The sequence below is a fragment of the Saccostrea cucullata genome, unplaced genomic scaffold (assembly GCF_032062105.1).
Source record: "Saccostrea cucullata isolate Sc308-1 unplaced genomic scaffold, CSIRO_AGI_Scuc_v1 ctg1135, whole genome shotgun sequence".
Taxonomy (NCBI): Eukaryota; Metazoa; Mollusca; class Bivalvia; order Ostreida; family Ostreidae; genus Saccostrea; species Saccostrea cuccullata.
The window spans coordinates 89292-101261 of record NW_026924282.1 but is presented as its reverse complement, the minus strand read 5'-3'; the positions used below and the strand labels follow the sequence as shown (position 1 = coordinate 101261).

General features: G+C 31.6%; 1 long non-coding RNA gene across 1 annotated transcript; it reads right to left on the bottom strand.

Moving 5' to 3' along the window:
* Nucleotides 1–8458: 8458 nt before the first annotated feature.
* LOC134266130 (uncharacterized) lies at nt 8459–11037 on the bottom strand. Its single transcript, XR_009991897.1, has 5 exons — nt 10864–11037; nt 10041–10167; nt 9676–9801; nt 8927–9003; nt 8459–8541 (listed from the first exon to the last, which is right to left on the bottom strand). It is a non-coding gene; the product is annotated as an uncharacterized LOC134266130 (long non-coding RNA).
* Nucleotides 11038–11970: the final 933 nt, after the last annotated feature.

Sequence of the window (11970 nt, the reverse complement as noted above, 5' to 3'; positions counted from 1 at the left end):
TACCTGGTCATTCCTTCCCCGAAATTGCAGCAACTGAAACTTTGACTGGTACAATGAAATACTCTAGAAGCATCTTCCATGCATGTCTAATCAATAAAGGACATCGACGTACTTAAAAAGAAACCTGCTCCAAAAAACTTAACCTTAACCTGGGACGTTGACGCCGTGGGTATTACATAAGCTCCCCCAACTTCGTTGAGGTGAGCTAAAAATACGAATAAAAGTTTGGAAATGAAAAATAATACAAAAATAATCAAGTGGCACTAATACGCTTCTGCAGTGTAAGAATAGGCTTTGAATGTAACAGTGGTAAAATTCTCAAAAAGCATTTTCAGATAATAAGTACATGTACATGTATATACCTGACTTTTCTATTTTACCACATCTATTCCTATTCAAAAGAAACATATTTTAATAAATTAAACTTTCCTGCTTTTTATATGGCAAGAGATCCATTTGAATTACCCTACCTAGTGTAGCCATAGCTTGGTCTTCCTTTTTATCGTCCGTTACTGATATACCTGCAAAAATTTACAGAAAATTCATTATATATAATGTGATTTTATATTACTTATTAAATTTTCGAAGCCTTAACATGGTGAATATATTTTAAATGTTTGTAGAGCGAATATACTAATTAGAAATATTAGTTAAAGCGGGCACGAACAAATAGGCATTATTTATCATAATTTTCATTTTTCCACGCTCACAATTCAAAACAATTCATTGGTTACATTAACGGGAATTCTAGGTCGCGAAGAGCCATACTTCAACGCGATTTGTGTTTTTTCATTGTTGTATTATCGATGAATACAATATTTTCAGATAGATTCCCTAGCTAAAAACACATGTACGATGGGCTATCAAAAAGTTCGTGGACTAGCGCCATAAAATTAAAACTGCTTTAGGTACATGGATGATTTTTAAAATATCTAGTTGTCATCATCTTTTCTATCAATAGAATATATAACAAATCATAAATGTTATTTTTTAATAAATTAGTAATGTTTTTGTAAGCAATCGTATGTCCATGCGGCGCAACCTCGTAAACGACATTTTTTCGACCTAAGTGTAACTAAGAAAAACTATTATGGCATGAACATTTGACATCCAAAAATCCCGTTAATTCAGGTATGTGCTGGGAGACTATTGTTTCATAAAATATTAAATTTTTACCTCATTCTGTAAGTTCCATGAAATTTTATCGTAAGCTTTACATGGAGTATCCAAACAAATATTGCCCTGAGAATGATGTCAAAAGGGGGAGGGGTTTTCTTTTCTAACTTTCTATAAAGTTTTGCCCCTGGAAAAACTGGTATACACCTAGGAAATGTTTAAACTAGCTACAGAGGAATAATATGCATCCAGATTACTTGTTTTTAATGCCAAAATAGATTCAGAGAAAGAAAAGGAATGCACAGTTAATGTCGATTTATAGTAAAGGTGTGAAAAGTAAATCACGTCAAAAAATGACGTTGATCATGTGTTGTAGATATTGAACTCCAAAAACCAAAATTTGCCGGCACAATCAAGCTAGAGTCTCTGCAATTGTATAAATCCATTTGCAATAGCATATGCATTGAAATCCGCTGTTCATGACATTGTAAAGTCATATAAACAAGACGGACTAAAGTCCTTACTCAGTTCAATGGAATCTCATCAAAATAAGTGTATTAGGTAAAAGAAGCAGACATTGAAAAACAATGACGTTATCGGGCGTCATAAAACTAAACGGCGACGGCGCCGGGTGATGATATAATGTTGTTTTTATTTTGTGATAATTTGGGAAATAATGATCGTATCAAGTTAAAATTTTCAACATTTCTTTATTTTTTGTTGTTTTATGTTCTTAAAAAATTGTAAGCTCTGACTACATAGTACTACTTTTATAACCCCACTTTGTTATCTAAAACGATGTATATGTATATCAGGAGAAAAAAAATATCTCATTGCTTCATCGAAACGATAGCACTTACATGAACGTCTCTTCAAACAATGGTTTAGGCCGATGTATTACAGTATACATTTATCCACTGGTTGTGAGTGGGATAGCTCTTTTATCAAATCCGCGTCAGGGAACTATTCCCCGAGACCTGGCCTTTTTCGATGAAAGAGCTATCCCACTAACAACCAGTGGATAAGGGTTTTATTATATTTCTGAGGGTTGAATTTCTTTGGAGCAAGGTAATACTGCAAGAATGAGCTGAAATCCTGATGACACAATGCTACTCCACAATGCAACGGAAGTCATTATGATATCATCAGACTATAGGTGTATTGCTGGAAATCAAAATTAGCGGCAAAATTGAATGAAAATTTTTAGAAGGGTTGGTAGCAAAAATCTATACCCCAGGGTGGACTTTTCTATGCGTGGAAATTTTCAGACTATGAAAAATAGTTATTTTACAATCTCAACTTTATTTAGGAAACATTTTAACAGAAGTATAATAATTACATATAAGGCCTCATAAAGCAAAGTTTTTAATTGTAAGTACAGAAGTCAAACATTAAACTTCATTTTTAATACTTCTTTCATAAATGCAAAAAGAAATTGAAATGAGTTTTAGAAGAACTTGGATTTAATTATACAAGTGGTCATCCAACTAATACTCACAGTCCCCTTTCTATAAAGAAAGAAATTCTTCAAAACCACATGTTACTTTTAAATTTTTTATATCCCAAAGAACCAAAATGAATTTGAAATACCATAATACATTATTTTGCAGTAAATATGCGAAATCAGGAATTCCTTGTATTTCCTAAAACATTTAGTAAATACTATACATTTATTGACTGAGTTCGAGGGCAACATGCGTTTTGTCGGACCGTAGAACCAAACTGTCTTCCTGAGGCCGTTAAGGCGAATGCAGACAGTTTGGTTCGAGGGTCGACAATACGCATTTTGCCCGAGAACTCAGTCAATGAATGTTTTGTTATATCTTTTATTTTATTTTGAGATACATGTATTTTGTACTATCTTCCGTGGTGTAACATCAAGTAATTCTCTGTTGAACACCAAAGAATAAAAATGAGAATAAGCTCTGATGTAAGCGGTCCAACATCTCATCGACAGGTCCAACATCTCACTCAGTGGTCCAACATCGATTATTTTATGCCCGCTCAGTAAAACATTAAAAATGTTAGACTTTTTTTCGTATAGGAACACATTTTTAACAATAAAACAAATGTATTTACTGGCTGTTTTAAGAAATGTATGCAAATACTGTGGAATTATTTTTATTGGTGGGGGTCAATGTTCGTGGGTAACCAAAAATTTCCTGCTTCGTGGGGAAGTAATTTTGTTGGTAACAAGTTCTGTTACGTTTTTTTTTCCAAAGTGAAAACAAAGAAAGACAACTCCGTCAAAGTTGTTTATTTAATAAGTAAATTACGATTATTAAGAACAACTTTTAAAATCTCTAGATGAGAAGGACGAGAACCATTAATGCCATAATTGACTTAAAACGCATACACCCAAAACCAATTTAAGCTAATTGGCTAATTAGCACCCACACCAAAATTGCACTGAAAATTGACCTCATCAAAGGGGCATTTGAGCGTGTTTGGCTATATATAATGTAAACACTGCTTAAATTAAACAGCTGTATTTATCGTTTTATTTCTTATTGCATAGAATTATCGATGTCTTTGAAACTCAATATTTTTTTTATTTTTTTTAATTTTGTGTCGATAAACACATACAGGTATTATTTTTTATGCGTGATCACACGGCCATAAATGTAAAGGTTATTTTATGATATAAAATAGTCTGTGTTATCGTAACTTTTAACAAATAATAAATACAAATGTTTGTATATACGTTCGTGGGGATGTAAATTCGTGGGTCAGGGTTACCCACGAAAGCCACGAACAATGAGGATAACACAGTAATTTCTGAATAGCTAAGAAATTAATGTATTTTTACTTAGAATTGTAGCCAATTTTACCCGTTTGATTTGACGTGGACTCTAGTGAAATACTGTTATTGCACCTGCAATCAAAATTATTTTTTTCTTGCCAGTATATTTCCATTTTCTATAATGAATATTTAATGAATTTAGCAAGTTTCATAAAAATCTGTCCAAATATGGCAAAAACTGAACCGTATGTACGGATCTTGAGCGCTAAACTTTTTTGCTGTTTTCTTTTTAATTTTTAAATGGATGCATACTGATTCACATTAGGAAAAAAATGTTTAAAATAAGTCTTCTTTTTATAACCGGGCAAAAGAAATAGACTTTGTCATAAGGAGGGGTTGGGGTAAAAAAGAGCATTGTTGAGCATATTATTCATATTTTATTTTATACTTTGAGTAGTCGAGACAGTTTTTTTTATCAATTTTAACTAATGTGATTTTATTACTTTTCTTCACTTTTTTAAATATCAAACTCTCTCTTTCTCTTTCTCTCTCTCTTTCTCTCTTATAAAAATACAGTAGATACTTAGAACATATAATGGTGTACGGAATAATTTGTTTATTTTTGCGATGCTGCTTGTGGTGATGTTTTATTACTAAAACAATTTTATTTTTTGCATGTGTTAATTTTTTTTATGTTTTTTTTTTTGGGGGGGGGGGGGGTACAGGTAAGCATATTCCAGTGTTAAATAATATTTGGTTTCCTATCCTTTGTGCCTATATTTTTACAGACAAAAACACTTTGAAACTCTTTGAGCCTCCAATGGCTAAAAGAAATAACAATTCATTTCGTCCAATTTAATATGTCATTAAAAATACTTGACCGACAAAAATCATTCGATGTTGATTAATTGAAAATCTACATACTAAGTATAACTGTGTAACTTGGACACTTTTCGACGGATTGTTGATCGGAGCTACAGCCACGAATTCATTGATTTTTTTTGTATTCAGAATGTTACTTGAGTGGAATACTAAACAGGTCACAATGAGGTCAATGACATGTAAATACCCGTAAATAGTGGAAAAAACGGTCGGCGTTTTGCACCTTTTTTCAAAAAGTTTACCCAAAGCGCAGGCTTGCCCAAAAGTCTCCCTTAAATATGTTGAATTTCCAACAGTTCTACACCTTCTAACCTTTTGAGAAATTTGGGCAACAATGCACTCACCATGAATTCCAACTTTAAAATAAAAAAAAATGAACATCAATAGAGATTCCTGATTTACATTAACCCCTCTTACAAAATACAGCCTCGTTCTTTATTTTTACTTACTTCTAATTTCTGTGCGATTTAGACGTAGAAGAATTGTTAAATTAATCTCATTAGGCTACTTTTTATACTTTTTTTTGCCCAGATTACCCGGGGCCTTTTTTTGTACACTAAATGCAATCATTCTTTAATAACCTTGGTCATATGAAAAATCATTTTGTTAAAAACATTCTGAATGTACACACAAGTACTCTGAAGTTGACATAAAAAAGATGCTTGAGTTTATGATTGAGGATATGTATACTGTTTTTGGAGACCAGGTCTTCCAACAATCTATTGGAGTTCCCATGGGTACCAATTGCGGCCCCTTATTAACAGACCTATTTTTGTATTCATATGAAGCAGAATTTGTACAAAACCTTATGCGTGGAAAGAAGAAGGTACTTGCTGTGGCCTTCAACTCGACATTTAGATGTATCGACGGTGTTTTGTCGATTTTAAAAATGGTAATTTCCATTTTTAAGTCGATACAATATATCTAGCAGGCTTGAGATAAAGGATACCACAAACAAACAGAAAAAAACAGCAATGTATTATTGTATAAAAATCAAGTTATACCTGCATCCCCCTAAATTAGCTGAAGGTCAATAGAGACCTACTGGAATCTTTTTGAATGCAAACAACCAATGTGAGAATTTTTGAAAGAGGCCCAGGATAAGCAATGTAATACATCACAGAATGATTTAGATCTTAATATAAAGAATAAAAATAGATAACATTAGAAAAGGCTAAATATTATTTGATAATCCTAGCTTACCATTTTCAAAGACTCCTCTGTGGGTAATATTTAAATGAATTGAAAAAAATGTTTTAATTTACCGATTAATGTGTTTATGTCCTTGGGCGCAGACGATGGAATTCTTGAAATTTGTGTCATCCTATTCCCTTTGTTGTTCAGGATTCCATAGTCTACAATTAAAAATGTTTATTATAGGCTCTTTTGATGGCTTGTCCAAATTTGAGAAGAAACAAAACACACCAAATAATAAATATTGTCATTATTTTATATTCTATATATATAACAAGAGAACCATGGACGTTAACGGTCAATGGTAAACGGTCATATCAGTATAACTCTATAAATGTTGATAGATAAATGATTGAAGAATAAAATAAAATAAAAGGAAGCTGAAAGATTTTTTAAATATATATAAATAATGCATTTTCACTTTATATCTAAAAGCGGCCTGCCCAAACACCTGAAATCCTGATATTTTGAAAGAGGGATACTTCCCCATTATAACTATTTATTAATAAACAGTATGTAATCATATTTGTAAAAAATATAGAAGTACAAGGGGAATCTTCATGTTTCTCCACAAATCAAGTAATTTGGTGTAGAACTTTTTAAATTAAATATAGATTTTAAGAACTTTAAATGAACACGATCAGTAATATCGATATTTTCATGGCCCCATATCTTACATGAAAAAGAAGACGTTGACAGCTTGTCAGAATGGATTAAATGTATCAGATCCATGTTAAAGTTACGTATTAAGGTAGAGATTGATAGCTTGTCAACAAAAAAACTACCCATTGAATTTTTCTGAATTTTTTATATGTTTGTGTTGAGTCCTTGTTCTAAATCATATCAAAAATTCAAGGCAGGTCATCGCGCTAGTTTTAGAGAAATTTGACAATTTTAATATAGCCTTCATCAACCACCGAAGAGCTGAAATAGCAGGGTAAAATAATATAAGAATATGATATGAAAAGGGCTGTAAATTTTTTATTGCTATATCAATTATCATTTGTCTTATATGAATTCAAACATCTGTCTGTATGAATTAATATTTGACATCAATCTTAAATTTATCATGCATTGTAAGCGAAAAACAGAATTACATTTACCAAGATGCATGGTCAAATTAGGTTAAAATATTGCCTATTCATTGCACAAAGTCTCACACTTCTGCTTCCACTGTGAAAAAATTACCCATCAAATTTCTTTTTTTATTGCATATTATAGTTAGTCTATAAGTGTCTTAAATTTTAGAAAAAAATCATACTACATAATGGGGTTTAAATTCAACCTGGAACAATTTTATTATCTTACACCCTACCCTACCCCCTTCCTTTAGAAGGATGCACTTTTGAAGAATATGGTGACTAAGAGGTATTATCAAGAATTTATCAAAATATTTCACAGAAAATGAGTAAATTCTTTGTAATATTCTTCTAAATTACATTTCGTATCACAAAATCAATTTATACATATGTACACCTAGACACATGTTGCCCTGGTTGACCTTTTTGCACTTATATTAAAAAAGATAAGAATTTTTCCTTATATCGTTCAAATTGACTTTGATAGATAGAATTAATCAAAATATTTCAAAGAAAATGAGTAAAATTCCAAGTAATATTCTTCTAAATTACATTCTATATCACAGAAAACAATTCATACATGTACACTTGGACACATGCTGCCCTGCTTGACCTTTTTGCACTTATATTAAAAAAGATAAGAACTTTCCTTGATATCGTTCAAATTGACTTTGTAGATTTATTATACATATGATTCTTGGATGAATTATCAATGACAATATGTTTTGACCAATTCTGTTCATAAATAAACTGGTTTTATTATCTTCCTTTGACAACAATAGAATGATTAATTTCACTTTTAACAATTCCATTTTTATTCCAAATACATGTACAACATAAATAAGAAAACCAAGTGATTAAGAAGTTTTGAACGCAGAAACAATCCACAGCATGTTATCCTTGTTTTAAAAATATTCAGATAAAAATGTGTATTGTATTACACTGTTAAATGAAGACTGCCTGGTCATCAGTTGTCAGATATTAATACACTAAAGCATCACATGGTAAAAAGTGTGGGAAAATAGGGTGATTTGTTTATCATTACATACATACAAAAATAGTGTAATAATTTACAAAAAAAAGCATACAATGAATTAGAGGTAATATTTTGTAACCTTAAAATATAGATTTTGCAAACAGATTCATAAAAGTTGGAGGATTCCCACCATAAACTGTATATGATACTGTACAATTTTTAAACTCATGATGTAGTTCAACAAAATAAAGTGAATACATTCAGTACATGTACGGTAATAGGATAAACTTGCTATTTTGCTTTTTGTCTTATTGGCTAACAAAGATCAGTGTAAACATGTATGTATTTTTAATTGCCATCGTATGCAGCCAGGTGCGTCATGTTCATGGATCCTGACAATTCCGTTGTTTTTATGTCAATACAACAAAGGTGTTCTTTCACAAGGTGATCTGCAGTTAGCAAAGATCATTCTGTATATTCAGATTTTGAAGCACGTCTTATGGTGTGATATGTCTGTTCCTCTTTACCGTCTCCTTCTGGTAGTTCTTTTTCTGAACAGAACAAAATATTTTAATACAATAAGAATTAAAATACATGTTTTACTTCTTTCTTACACTGCAAACATAGTATGACTATGTCTATATGAAAATAAGACACTTCTGAGATACCTTTTTTATATAATGTCATGAATTTTTTAAATTAAATGCAAATTAAGCTGGTCTCATTAATCTGGGCACTTTTGCTCTTAAGGAAATTATCTGGATTAATGAATTGTCTTAATTAAACGAACTGGTATATAAGGATAAAGATCAAATATTTTAGTTTCTAAATGTAGGCCACACTCTAAGGCCAAGACCATGGGGTTATATGAGGAATTAAAATACTTTCTTTTTACATCTTATTCCATTTTTTAAATTCAGTTTTGTCCCTATATACCTTATTGATATCCAATATTCTTTTGTAACACTGCAGATGACACTTGATTAGCCAAGGATCCTATATTTCCATGGGATCTGTAACATGATGAAAATAAAATAAAGAAAATAGCTTGATCTAATTAAAACATATTGTGAAATTTAGGCCATACCAATAAAAATTTTTGTTCGTCGGACCCGCGCGCTTGTATTTAAACAAAACCATAAAATAATATTAATTTAAAATCCCCACACCATGGGAATTCTGTGCCGTTTTCTGTTCCATTTCCGCTCTATTTAATATCCTACTTTTAATCTACTTACTCTGCAAATCAGAAAAAATATAATTCTCCGCTCCAATTTTTTCATGCCCCGCCTAAAAATTTTGCCTACAATAAAGTAATAATATTATTATTTGACCGCTAGCCCGTTTGTACTTTTTTCATCAAATGTCCGACGAAGAAGAAATTAAATTGGTGTGGCCTTATTAACAATTTTGATTTATTTTGCAAATTTAGCTATGATAATGTGAAGAGGTCAATATTGTTAAAAAACCATGTCACTTACAAGTTTTTTAACAATACTGACTTCTTCATATTATCATATTACCAATTCTTTGATGCTTTAGTTCAAACAATTTCATTCAAGTTAGAAAACATCTTTACATTTTACAATTTTTTTGGTAATTCAGTTTTGAATTCAATTTACAACATGCCTTTTTATATGTTTAGCATTTAACCATACATGTATTTAAGTCAATAGAGCACCTACATGTAAGTAGTGATGCAGGGATCTCCAGTTAGATTCTCAGTCCAGCCATACATGTTCCTCATTTCCTGACACAAAAGTATGCCACTTTATGTTCAATTTGCTGTAGCAGATCTGGCTTGAACTTTCCTGAAATATTAATATGATCTTTGAGAAATTACTGACTTAAGAAAATGCTTCTATATGTATACAATAATACTGTATGTACATTATGGTGTTTACATTAAAAATACAAGGACTAAAAATCATAAATTCAAATTTTTAATACATGTATTATAAAACACCTCCTTTTTACCACCCCCTTGAAAAAAATTCTAGATTTTCCCTTATACCTGTGCAAGTGTAAATTGAAAGGAAAAAATACAAACCAATGGCTATTTTGGAGGTGATGTAAAAAGCACCATTGACATTCCTCTTTCCAGGTGACACTTGATTTGGTCACATTATTTCAGCAGAGAAAGCTGAATACACTGTCTAGTCCATAGCTTGCTTCACCTGTAGTATTAAATATTTCTTTTATAATCTATGAATATGATATCTATTTATAATCAGGGCCCTTTTGAGCATTAAAAAAATACATACATAAATTTATTACATGTACATAATTATTACATAAGGCTAAAAAAAAAAGTCTTGTTTCCTGCTACAAGACTGACCTTATTTTTTGTCACTTGATCCTAAAGCTGTTTCTTTTTTTTCAATGCAACTTTTTACAATTTGCATTTTATTTCAAAAAGACAAAAGTTTCGCAAGTAAATGTCCACTATCATTTATAAAAGGGGTTATAATAATTAAAAAGCACCTGTCATCCAAAGCAGAGAAAGTTTACACATTTCTGCATTTGAACAATTTAAGCAAAATATGTTTTTCCATTTTTTGATCTGAGTAACTAAACACCACCTCGTGTGTTAGGCACAGATAAGTATGATTACTTTACATTTTTTACCAATCCGGCCTTTATCATGTTCTGAGATGTCTGGTTTTATTCTTCTATTCTACATGTAGAAGTTACAGTCTGGTCATGAAATAAGTTTAATTTTTAGCTAAATAAAACTACTTCAGGAAGGTAAAAAAATCTATGAAGGTTATTGGTAATTGAAGCTAAATATACTGGTTGTACCAGACCTGTGCGTAAACAAACAAGCACCATAGGCCTAGTCATGATCGATATACTAAGTCGTAAATATTCACCTTATGTACCTGACACGGACACAGCATACAAAAAATCTGTTCTGCAAAAATTTTTCTTCTTCCGTCATACCAATTAACATCTGTAGGGTCATGGTCTTTAAAATGTCTAAACAGAAAACATCAAGCACAGATCGATACCACGTGGTACTGCAGTGGGCACTGGACAAGGAGTAGTTTCATCAAAATTATGTTCTTGGTCGGTTTCAGTCTCACTTCTATTTTGATTCTCATGAAGATGCTTCAATTTCGAGAACTGTAAAGATTTAATATGTAGGGCAAATTTGTCTTTGAAATAGAGGATATTTTTCGATTGCTTCGTCGGCCATCTTGTAGCATAGACAATAATGTGTAAATGGAGACTTTTATTTGACGGCGTTCCGGAATCCGGAAAAAAAGCACGTGCAAATATGCGAATTCTTTCTATCACGTGATTGCTATCGGTCTCTACCTTAAAAGAATAAGGGGCATTATGAAAACATCTATCCTTCTGTGTTCAATAATCCAGGAGTGAAAGGAGAATTAGATAGATTACATGATCAGTACGTACTGGTCCCTGCCGAAAAGCAGGTAACAACATTGTCTTCATTTGAAAGGCTCATTATATAAATTGTCTTTTAGAAGAACTTGGATTTAATTTTACAAGTGGTAATCCTACTTATATTCATACGTTCCTTTCTAAGGAAGACATTCTTCATAATCATATGTCATTTTTTAAAATATTTTTAATGTTCCACATAGCCAATCTAACAAAAAAACTATAGCAAACTATAGTTTAGTTTACTACAGTTAACTATAGTTAACTATAGTAAATCAATGTGTCAAAGTTTTGTCAAAGGTTTCGCGGCGCCAAAGTTTTTCAAGCAAAGTCCATTATAGCGGGGAGTATTTGAGTAAGTCAACATTAAAGTCACCTGTAATAATAATTCCACAGTCGTCATAGCAGGAGGCGATATTTATCTCCCTTGCAAAATCCTTTTCCCAGCAAGAGGGGGTAGATGGTTGGCGGTATACAGAGCAATAAAAAAATAGTTTTAGAATTTCAACAAACATAGGTAATCAGAGATTACAGAGCTCACCTCAAAGAATGTTGTCTTTAAGTAAGGCAAA